The sequence below is a fragment of the Onychomys torridus genome, chromosome 5 (genome assembly GCF_903995425.1).
Source record: "Onychomys torridus chromosome 5, mOncTor1.1, whole genome shotgun sequence".
NCBI classification, from domain to species: domain Eukaryota; kingdom Metazoa; phylum Chordata; class Mammalia; order Rodentia; family Cricetidae; genus Onychomys; species Onychomys torridus.
In genome coordinates, this window is record NC_050447.1 from 72,631,686 (window position 1) to 72,643,105 (window position 11,420).

At 38.6% G+C, this 11,420-nt stretch overlaps 1 pseudogene; it reads left to right on the top strand.

Annotated features, from left to right (window-relative positions):
* The first annotated feature begins 664 nt into the window (after nucleotides 1-664).
* Nucleotides 665-11,101, top strand: LOC118584596 (annotated as a pseudogene).
* Nucleotides 11,102-11,420: the final 319 nt, after the last annotated feature.

Genomic DNA, 11,420 nt, shown 5'->3' on the forward strand with positions numbered 1-11,420 from the left:
CGGTGCTTCACAGAATAAAGTGAGAGAGCAACGGAAGATTCCTGATGTCAGCCTCAGACTTCTACCTGCACACGTGTGCCCAGAAAAATGCCAACACACCTACACATGCATATACACCACACACATATAAACACATGAAAAAAAGAAAAGAGGGAGAAGGGAGTTTGGGAAGCATAAGGTCCTTCTTATGACAGGACTTCCAATTTTGTTAAATTTCACTTAGAATATAATTCTTTCCATAATGATTATCAAGGATGCTTTAAGCTTCCTGAAACAAAACACATCTTCAAGTGGATCAGATAATGAAGACACCACATATGGATTGAAGCCCAAGGATTAGGCTTTTGCAGAACTGCTTAACTTAGGAGAATGGTTATATGACCCAAGAGTTCTCCTTTTCTGGGGAGATCCACTGAGACTTTCTTAATTTTGATATTCAAACTGCCCTGGGAACACCTACATACCAGACAAAACTGATGGTTGGTCATGAGCATGAGTCCTTTCATCCTTTGGGTTCTGTGGCTTTCATCCTCAAGCCTGCCTTTTCATTGCTAAAAATGACATCATGCAAATGTATTTGGAGACAGAAAAGGATATTTCTCTTTGTGTGCCTGTATTGAAAAGCCATAAAATGTCCCAGATAGTGTACAGCATGCTTCCAAATATGCCGCATTGGCTAGAATGCTATTATTTCAGTGTCCACCAGCCACTGGCAACAGAAAGGAAACATAACCAGTTCAGCCTAATGAAGATCCAGCCATCTGAGCTGTGGTACTCGCCTTCCTCTAGCCAGGGCGGTAAGGAGCCAACATGGAAGGAAGGTGAAGTGCTGCTGGCCTTGAGAATTCCTGTAGCCTTGGATGTCCATCACTGAGCTCTTTCACCTTATGCTTACCTCCCTATTCCCTATACATTCCTTGGAGAAGGAAAATCCTTCCCTGTTCACACTTGAGGATACCCAGCAGAAAGAAGGAATGAGAATTTGCATAATTTGAAAAGAATTCCCAAATGTTTCTGCATGATCTGATGAGAAAGAACCCCTGGACACAGCCTGCAGACATGTAGAAATAACATTTCCAGTTTCCACTCCTCGTGAAAATCAGACTGCAGTTTGACAGACGGGAGAGTTATGAATGATAGCCCGTTGGTTTCCTCACAATGCATCCCACATTTGCATAGTCAGGTGTGTCTACGTACCACCTACCTACCCCTGTCTACCACTGAATAGCACCACTTAACATGGTGCCAAAGGCTGTGTGGAGTGGTGTGCAACAGAGGCCATGTGTATGATCTGGTGTTTATGGCTCAAGCCCTTTAGTGTTCATATCATGGAGAACGATTCCCTGACAGAAGCGCCAGTGGAATTGCCAATTTATCTATAAAACAGCCCTCATGGGAGGAAACACTCTCCTTTGTCCTCTTAAGCCAGCAAGACTCATTTGGAATTCATTTTCAATTTTTCCCCAGATTTTCAAAAGCCAAAACATTGAATTTAAGCCTTGGTATTTTTCAACTCCAGCATTTCAAAGATAGTCTAGAGCAAGCAGCATTTGAGATCTAGGTTAAAAAAAAAATTAAACAAAAGTTCCAAACATTAAAGCATGTCATTTTTCTGCCCAAACTGGTAGATAGCATTGTGAGCTTCAGAAATAACTGAGGTGACACCTTCAATATTTTCAATGGACTGAAGCACAGTGACCCTGTTAGTTACCTTTTCAGTAGATTTGTGCTAGGATTTTAATTGGCCCTGACTCCCCCTCTACAGAGCACCCCTCTACAGAGCACCCCACATGCCATATTGCATCAAGAGACCTAAATGCCCTCTACAAATGCAAATATTTGGTGAATATTCCCTGAGGAGGTAGGGACCGAGATGGCTGATGCTATAAAATAATTAAAAGAGCCCTGTGTGCAAATGTCAAAATAGAAAAAAAATAATAGTGGAGAATGGGTCAAAGTGACAATACAAATGGCCAGATCTCCCTATTATCACTTGCTGTACGTCTCGCACGACAGCTGATTCCCACTCTGTACAGGTTCCAGCATCCAGTGATTTATTGGGTAATTCAGCATTTGCCAGTATGTCTTGTGCTAATTAAATGCATCGCACTCTATTCAGAAATGTCACAATTGATTTGTCTTCTGCAAGCACTGACTTTATTTCAATCTCTGGAAAAGATTTTATGAGCCTCAGATAACTTATCCTGGCACATTCATCTCCCAGGATAGCTTCTGCAAGTGAGGGCAGCAAGAGAGGGAACCCTTCAGGAACATTCAAGGCTGATACCTTTTGGACATCTTATTCATCCACTATATGCTATATATCTGAGTAGTGGGTAGGTTTAGTGAAATTACAAATTGCTCCATTAGCCTGTAAATGCATTTAAACGTGACAGAAGTTAACTTGAAATGGTATTGGCACAACTTATGGGATAATGTTAGATCAATCCAGAGAACATGTGCTTTGAAAGTGTGCTGTTTATTAGGGGTGTTTATTCATTCATAAATTGATTTTGACAGTATTTAACTATTAACTAAGTTGCATAGAAGAGGAAATCACATAATGTCATTTCAGGGGCAAGAAGAGGAGGAAGTGAAGCAGAGTGGATTTTGTGGGGGGATGAAACTCATCTCATACTCTTACAGAATAACAAAGGTGGTAGCTGACTGGTGATTCACTGCCATTTAATCCCAACAGATTTCCCACTGCACTTCACCCTCTGTTCTCAATGCCTCCACATGCTGGATGTCCTTCATGGATGAGCCACAAAGGAGGAGGAGGAGGAGGGAGAATCGAGCCTAGTTCATAGGAATTTGCAATCAGCCACAAATAGTCACCATTTATGAATTGATAATCTATATTTCAGAAAGAGAAATATGTCCATGTCTACTCCATTGGAAAGGAGAGGTCACTGTGTCAAGGAGATTAGAAGAAGGTTGTTCAAAGCAGAATGACTGCAGTCTAGAGGGAAATGTTCAGAGGAGACTTTTCTAGAAACTGTTAACTTGTTAATGTGTGTTGCTCCTTTTATCTCCTCTTTTTCTATTACTATCTGTGATTGCGTGGGGGAAATGCACTAAACAGGACTAATATCAACTTACAAAGTTTGTCTAGTCTTCCAGTAAGGACATACTCTTCCTTTGAAATGAAGTATAATGTTAAGTCATAAGGCCAAACTCTTCACTGTTAAGTAGGTGTTTATTGTCTTACAGTTTCTGTCCTATGTAGGGAAAGTCAACTCTATGTGAGACTAATTTGAATAGTCAGAAGCACTTCAAATCATCTGTGATGTGGCTACCAAAATAAGGCATCCAGGTTTTTATTTTTTATTTATTTTATTTTATTTATTTTATTTTACTTTTTGGTTTTTCGAGACAGGGTTTCTCTGTGTAGCTTTGCGCCTTTCTCAGAACTCACTCTGTAGCACAGACTGGCATCGAACTCACAGAAATCCACCTGCCTCTGCCTCCCAAGTGCTGGATTAAAGGTGTGCGCCACCACCGCCCGGCAAAGATTTATATATTTATTATGTATACAGTGTTCTGCCTAGATGTATGCCTACCTGCCCACCAGAAGAGGGCACCTGATCTTATTATTACAGATGGTTGCGAACCACCATGTGGGTGCTGGGAATTGAACTGAGGATCTCTGGAAGTGTTATCTCTCCAGCTTTTTTTGTTTGTTTGTTTGTTTTTCAAGACAGGGTTTCTCTATGTAGTTTTGGTATCTGTCTCACTCTGTAAACCAGGCTGCCCTCAAACTCACATAGATCCTCCTGGCAGCCAGGTTATTAAAGCCACTCTCTGTGATTTAGTTTCAAAATATCTAAAATAAATAACCTGGATGATAGTTGGAAGATTCTCCAGCCACTGCAGAAGAAAGGCATGACCTAAAGTCGGGGATTTCCTACATGGTAAACTTAAAAAGATATACTCTTCTTTTGAATTAATGGACTAAGAAATCAGGATAAAGATCTCTTAAGGACTACATTTACAAGTATGTAAAGAGTGTCAAAGGGACAGAATGAAAGCCATAAAACACTACCATTGACATTGTGTTTTATGACACTGTATAGACAAAGTCCAAATACTATCAAGAAAGATGGATTAACCCAGAACAAAATTATTTGGCTTAAAGTAGCCTATCATTTTTGGTTCTTGTAATGTTGGGGATCAAACTAAGCATCCTATGCAAATTCTCTATAACTGAGCCTCACCCTGCACACCTTCTTAAACACTGGGGTATGATGGGCAATGCAGTGTGCTACCCATATCTTTTTTTTAAGTGACTTTCATTCCCCAGCTGCTGGAAATGTTGGCAGCATATTCTCTAACAGTACAATTGTACTGAAGGCTTTCTGGAAGGCTGTATACCTGTCCAGAGGGCAACCACATGAAAAGTTAAGCCTTCCTACCTTGCAATAGATGGGTTATATTAGAAGGCCAGTTTAGCTTTGGAAGTCTCTGTGGGAATCACTTAGGGCTCTGCTTTAGGAGAATCACATTTGTATTTCTTGGTTAATTCAGCTTGGTTTCCCTTACTTCCTCATATGTATGACCCTTACATACTTCCTGCGACCTAATCTCCAACTAGAGCCTATTCTCTAAACAGTGTAACCTCTGACCATAAACACGACACTGATCTCAAAAGACAGAAAGAATGTTGTTCTTTGAGCATATAATAAACAACCAAGCACATGCAGTTTTCTAAACATTTTTATCAACCATATATCACTGGGTTGGTTCATATATACTTCACATTATTATTTTGTTAATTTTATTTTCGAATTAGGTGTGAAATTATTTGTGATATAAATTCACAAGAAACTAAGCAACTTTTTAATATTATAACAGGTTGAAAAAAATAAGAAGGTATAAAGTTTAAAAGACATGTTTAAAGATATTCATAAGTAGCATGTATGATGCTACTTATCAATTATTTTTATCAAATTTTTTATCAAATTTCATAAAAAATGATTACATACGAATTGAATAAATATACATTCCATTTTAAAATTAATATTATAGTGAATTTTCTTCAAAGTTTGGTACATATGCAAATAAATGTGATATTATAAAATTAAATAATTATCCAAAATAGAAGTAAAGAAATAAAATAACAGTTCTTGTGTCTATATGTGCATGTACATGTGTGTCCACACATGTTCATGTGTGTTTGGATGTGAATGTCAAGTGCAGGTGTATGCATATGGCTTGGATGTGGATGCCATAGGTTGATGCTGGCTGTCTTTCTCGATCAGTATCCATCCTATTTTTTGAGACAGGATTTACTGCTGAACTTGGAGCTCAGTGATTCGGCTGGACTGGCTGCCAAAAAGTCGCAGGGCTCCTCCTGTCTCCACCTCCTTAGCATTGGGGGTACAGATGAGCAACACTGTGCCTTGCATTTTTTATTACATGGAGCTGAGGCTTGAACTCAAGTCCTCTTGCTTGTACAAGCACTTCATCAACTGAACTATCACCCCTGATCACGATAGCAGTTTCTTTAAAAATTAAATTAACCTGCAGATAACCAAACTACTAAGAAATTATGAGGTAATCATTTAAATAAATCTCCCAAAAGGTATTTATGATAACTTATTGTTCATTCATCTCAACAAAGAAACAGCAAAATTTAAATAGATGGTATATTCTCAATCTGATCTCAGTAAAATTCAATATTAATTGTAAAATATTCAAACTTCCCCCAAATTGGGAAAAAGACAAAGATACCATCGGAAATTATATTCAATATCATATAGTTCTAGCCATCATGCATATATGAAAAGAACGAAAACCAGAATTACAGAGTAAAGAATAGGACGGTTTGTACAAAAGAATTAGAAACAATTATAAAATTATCAAGGTTGTTTGATCTAAGGTCAGCTATAAAAATCAGTTATGGTTCTAAAGATCAGCAGCCAGCAAGAAAATTAGTGTTTTAGAAAAATCATTCCATGAAGGCAGCTCATACCTTCTGGAACTCCAGTTTCAGAGATCCAAATGTCCTCTTCAAGCACGAGGCATTCAGGTGGTACACAGATGTACATGCAGGGAAAACATCCATACACATGAGAGAATTTTTTTTTAGTAATAAAAGCTGCAACAAGAAAGTTAGGAAGTTAGCAAATAATGTGAAGCAGAATAGAAAATCAGGAAAAAAATGGAGTGGATTGGGAATTGGAAGCAGCCTCCCATCCAGGACCTGCCTTATAAAACTTCAAAACAACTGTAAAAACAGCAAGGATAGTGTTTGTCTTCAATACATTACAGATGGTGAACTCTGCTCACACAGGGTCAGAATGTTTGTGGCCTTGTGTTTACCACATCTCTCTCGTCCTAAATCTAGACAAGGCACTTCATAAACCCACCTCACCATTTTATTTACAAAGGAAAATATTCCAAGGGTCAGGAGAGATGACTCAATGCTTAAGACTGTTTGCTGCTCTTGCAGAGGCCCTGGGTTCCCAGCACACACATGGAGAATCACGATTGTCTGTTACTCCAGTCTTAGGGCATCTGATACCCTTTTCTGGTCTTAGCGGGTACCAGGCATGCTCATGCCACACTTATATACATGCAGGCAAAGAAAATAAAAATATTTCTTTTTAATCTGGGAGAAAATTATTTAAAGTAAATCAACAGAATCCCTCTTCCCTCTCTTTGACTGGACTCCTGGAGCTTGGCCTGGTGCTTGGCTGTGGATGTCTGCATCTGTTTCCATCAGTTACCGGATGAAGGCTCTATGATGACAGTATATTCACCAATCTGATTACTGGGGTGAGTCAGCTCAGGTACCCTTTCCACTATTGCTAGTAGTCTAAGCTGGGGTCATCCCTGTAGATTACTGGGAACTTTCCTAATACCATGTTTCTCCCTAGCCCCATGATGTCTCCGTCTATCAAGATATCTCAAGGAACAACAAGATCATGATGGGGAAACTTACAGAGACAACTGAACCAGGGTAGTGGGAACTCATGAACTTTAGATCAAAAGCTGTGGAACCTCTGTGGGACTGCACTAAGACCTCTGTATAACTGAGACAGCTGTATAGTTTGGTCTGCCTAAGGGGTCCCCTGGCAATAGGATCAGGATCCATCCCTAGTGCTTGATGGCCTTTGGAGCTCATTACCTTGCTCAGCCTTGATGTAGGAGGAGGGGCTTGGACCTGCCTCAACTAAATGTACCAGGATTTGCTGACTCCCCGTGGGATGCCTTACCTTTATGGAGGAAGGAATGAGGGATAGGTTTGCGGGGGGGGGGGGGGGGGAGGCTGTGGAACGGAGCAGAAGGAGGGAAGAGAGGGGGACCTGTGGTTGGTATGTAAAAATAAATGAAAAGTGTCTTAATAAAAATGAAAAAGAAATATAGAAAAAAGCAAATCAACAGATTTTCCAAATTTAAAATTTTACTTAATTTCTAAACTCTACATAGTCTGTAAACTTTGTTTGACATTGTATTCTTTGACTAACATGTAATGTAGTTTAAAGAGCCATAGAATCATACACACAGACACTCAGAGTTACTGTGAAGAAAGTTAAGAGTTTCTTTGTCTCTCTAAGTGCCTGTGGCTAGCTCTAAAGTGTATGTATGCTATTACTACTTAACTTGAAAACTTTGTTTCCAAAAAAAATTGAAAACATGTAAAATAGCATCAGCAAATATAGATCAGAGATAGATTCAACAACAGCTATGTAAAATTTAGACACTAAAACCTATAAAACTTTATTGGGTAGAATTAAAACATGGATAAATTAATGTATATATTCATTACTTACAAGTTCAATATTATATAGATTTTATTTAATAAAGCTATACATACACCTTCCTTATCCAACAATTTTCCACTCTCAGATTATTTTCCAAGATATATATATATATATATATATATATATATATATTGAAGAGACATTCATTAATATTCATATCAGCATTATTCATAATAAGAAGAACATGGTACTAACTCTAATGTCCCTTTTTATTCTTCTCTTATATATTACATCCTGACCACAGTTTTGCTTCCTTCCCCTCCCCACAGTGTCCTCCCCCCACCTCCCCTCTCCCCCAGATTCACACCCCTCTGTCTCCCTCAGAAAAGAGCAGGCCTCCCAGGGACATCCACACAATACTGCATAACAGGCTCATACCATTACATCAAGGCTGGTCGAGGGAACCCAGCAGGAGGAGAAGAGTGGTTACACAAAAGAGTTGCAGACAGCCCCTGCTCCTGTAGAGAATCCCACAAGAACACCAAGCTACTCAGCAATAACATAAATGCAGAGGACTTAGGTCAGACCCCTGCAGGCTCCCTGATCTCTGTGAGCCCCCTTGAGTCCCAGTTATTTGATTCTGCAGCCGTTTTCTCTTGGTGTCCCTCACCCCTCTGGTTCCTCCAATCCATCCTTCTTCCCACTCCAAGCTCCACCTAATGTTTATCTGTGGGACTCTGCTTCTGCTCCTATCAGTTGCGGAATGAAGTCTCTCTGGTCTCTTTGATGAGGACTCTGCTAGGCTCTGGTCCCTGAACACTGCAGAAGACACACTGTTGGTCTAAGGTTTTGTGGCTGGGTTGATATCAAAATCTCTCCACTTGACTTCTTTCCTGGTTACAGATGATGGCCAGTTCAGGCTCTTTGTCCTCCATAACTAGGAGTCTTTGCTAGGATCACTCTCGAGATTCCAGGGGGTTTCCATTGCACTAGGTTTCCACCTTGACCCAAAATGCCCCCCAACTCCAGTTGGTTCTCCCAGTATTTTCTTTCCCCGACCTGATCCTTCCTGTTCCCAACCCCACCCACCCCAAATCCACCAGTGAAATCCATTCCACTAGCAAATTGTGTTTGTTTATTTATATAGACACTGGAATATTGAAGATCAGTAAGAATGATAGACAAAAGAGGAAATCACATCTCAGAAATACTACAATCAGAAGGAAAACAAACGTACAAGTCTGTACTATTTTTCCATTTTATAAAATTCTGGAATAGAAATTAGTGATAGCAAAAAATAGCATGGAGCTGACCTAGAGAAGAGCTGTAAAAGGAAGAACTTTTTGGTGTGATGACCCTTTGAGAAACTTCTTTTCTCATATAAATGTCATAGTAAGTAGGTGGGTACATTTTTTAATGGAAATCTCATTTAAAATATAAGCATGGTAGTAGGTAAAATAACATCCTTAAGGTGTTCATAATTTTTCCCAAAATAAGATACCAGTCTGATTCTTTTTAAAAGAAGATTGTTATTAATTTCACTTTTTAATTCCTTTTTGTCTGTCAGTGTTTGATACAGCATTTCTGGAAGTCATGCTTCTGTACACAAGGGCCCTGAGAATACAGAAGGAATCTCTTGAATCAAGGAGTTTTGAGTGTGAGAGAATCGTTTGTAAAATCATGGCTCAATTTCTCAAGTCAGTATAGAGTAGACATCTGTCATGATGCCAGGAAAGATGTTCCAATGACATTGTTTCTAGACTTCACTGCAGCTATGAAACTGTTTCTTACGGTTGCCCTGTTCTGCCTGTGTAGACCTGCTGCTAACATTTGTGGAGGGCTTGAGCAGACAGATGCAGATGAGCAATATTTATGTAAGCACTTCCACATTCAAAAGTCAGTTATGCATTATGAGCTAAGTGATTTCTCGTTGTGATGCCTTTAAAAACCAAAATATAGACATTTATAAAGCAATGCCTTTCATGTAAGTACAAATCAGTAAACTCAGCATATGGGTGAAATTTAATTACTAGTGTATATATCAAAATCATCTGTAAATACACAATATTTAAATGAACAATAAAATAATGATTATATGTAATTTTTAAAGTTAACATCTATTTTTTTCACAAAAATAGTAATTATGTTCTAATGGTGATAGTTACATAATTTTTGTAACTATCAATTACAGTAATTACCTAAAGAATTTTTAATTTAGTAATTACTATATTTTTCACTGTGCCTAAAATTGATGTTTTCGTCCCAAATATAAATTCATGTAAATGTGAAATTTAAAATATTTTCATATATTTTAAAATATTCTTCTAATAATAGAATCATGAATTAAGATAAACAAAAGTAAATTGTATAATTAATACATATCCAAATTTTTAATTTAATTCAATTTAAATCTCAAGCAAAATTATTCAACAACCATTTAGTTTTTGAAATTTTTAAAAAGTTGAGTCTTAAATCTGAAATTAAATCTCAAATGTATTTATAAAATAAAAAAAATTGCTATTTGTTTTCTTTTATGAATGATCCCTTAATCAGCATTGTAAAGGATTGCTCTTATGCTCAGCACACACAGAACAGAAGATCTAGCACAGGACAGATGTGGGAACTAGGTGAGAGGTCACACAAAAGAAGGAGATGGACAAAATGTAAAGGCCAAGCACATTTGCAGGCCTTAGAATCGAAAAGCAGTTGTAAACACTTTGGGAACGTCCAGGCCAGTGCTCGAGTTCAGAAGCCACTGACAACTAACTGTCTTTTGAAGCTGTTGACTCACGCACACACTGTCTGTTCTGCAACCCACCTGAGGCTCATGAGTACTAAGCAGGAATGGCTGACAGTCCCTGCCCCAACCTAAAAACACAACAAAACCAAAGCCCGAAGCCGGATTTTGAGAGAAACGTTCTCTTAGTATTTAACGACTCTCTCATTTTTAAAAATCCTACTTTGCGGGAGGCTGCAGTGGTCGTCACCACTCTCTGAACGTCGCTACACTGCCCAAGGATGACAAGAAGAAAGATTCGAGAACGTTGACCAAAAATGACAAAGACCCAGTAAATAAGTCTGGGTGGTAAGGCCAAGCAAAAGCGGCCGAAAGGCAAAGTTTGGGACAAGCTCAACAGTCTAGTCCTGTTTGACAAACTCCATAAGGAAGTTCCCAACTATAAACTTTTGCTCCAGTTGCAGGCTCTGAGAGACTGGAGATTCAGGACAGCCCTTCAGGAGCTACTTAGTAAGGGACTTACCATGCTGATTTCAAAGCACGGAGCCCAAGTAATTTACACCAGAAACCAAAAGGATGAGATGCCCCAACTGGTGGTGAAGATGCATGGACAGGTTCAATCAGCTATACATTTGGAGAAATAAAACTTTATTAAATAAAAAAGAAATCCTATTTTAAAACTGTAAAAGCTTTTCATCACATGGTGAATGTGAGTTTTCTGGAATACTGCTCCAGATGCTGCCACACTTTCACAGATGCCATTTCTGAAATTTAGGAGCATTGTCGTCAGCTAAGAATATCGCCCCATTTATGACACCTTGTTTCAAACAACGGATCATCTGACCAGAATATGTTCTTTTCTCCTTTTACCATTTGAGGATTGACACTTCGCTTACTACAGCATATTATTGATGCTCCGAAGATTTTTAATTTGATAAGTCCAGTTTGTCTGGTTTTGGCTTGTGGTTATCATT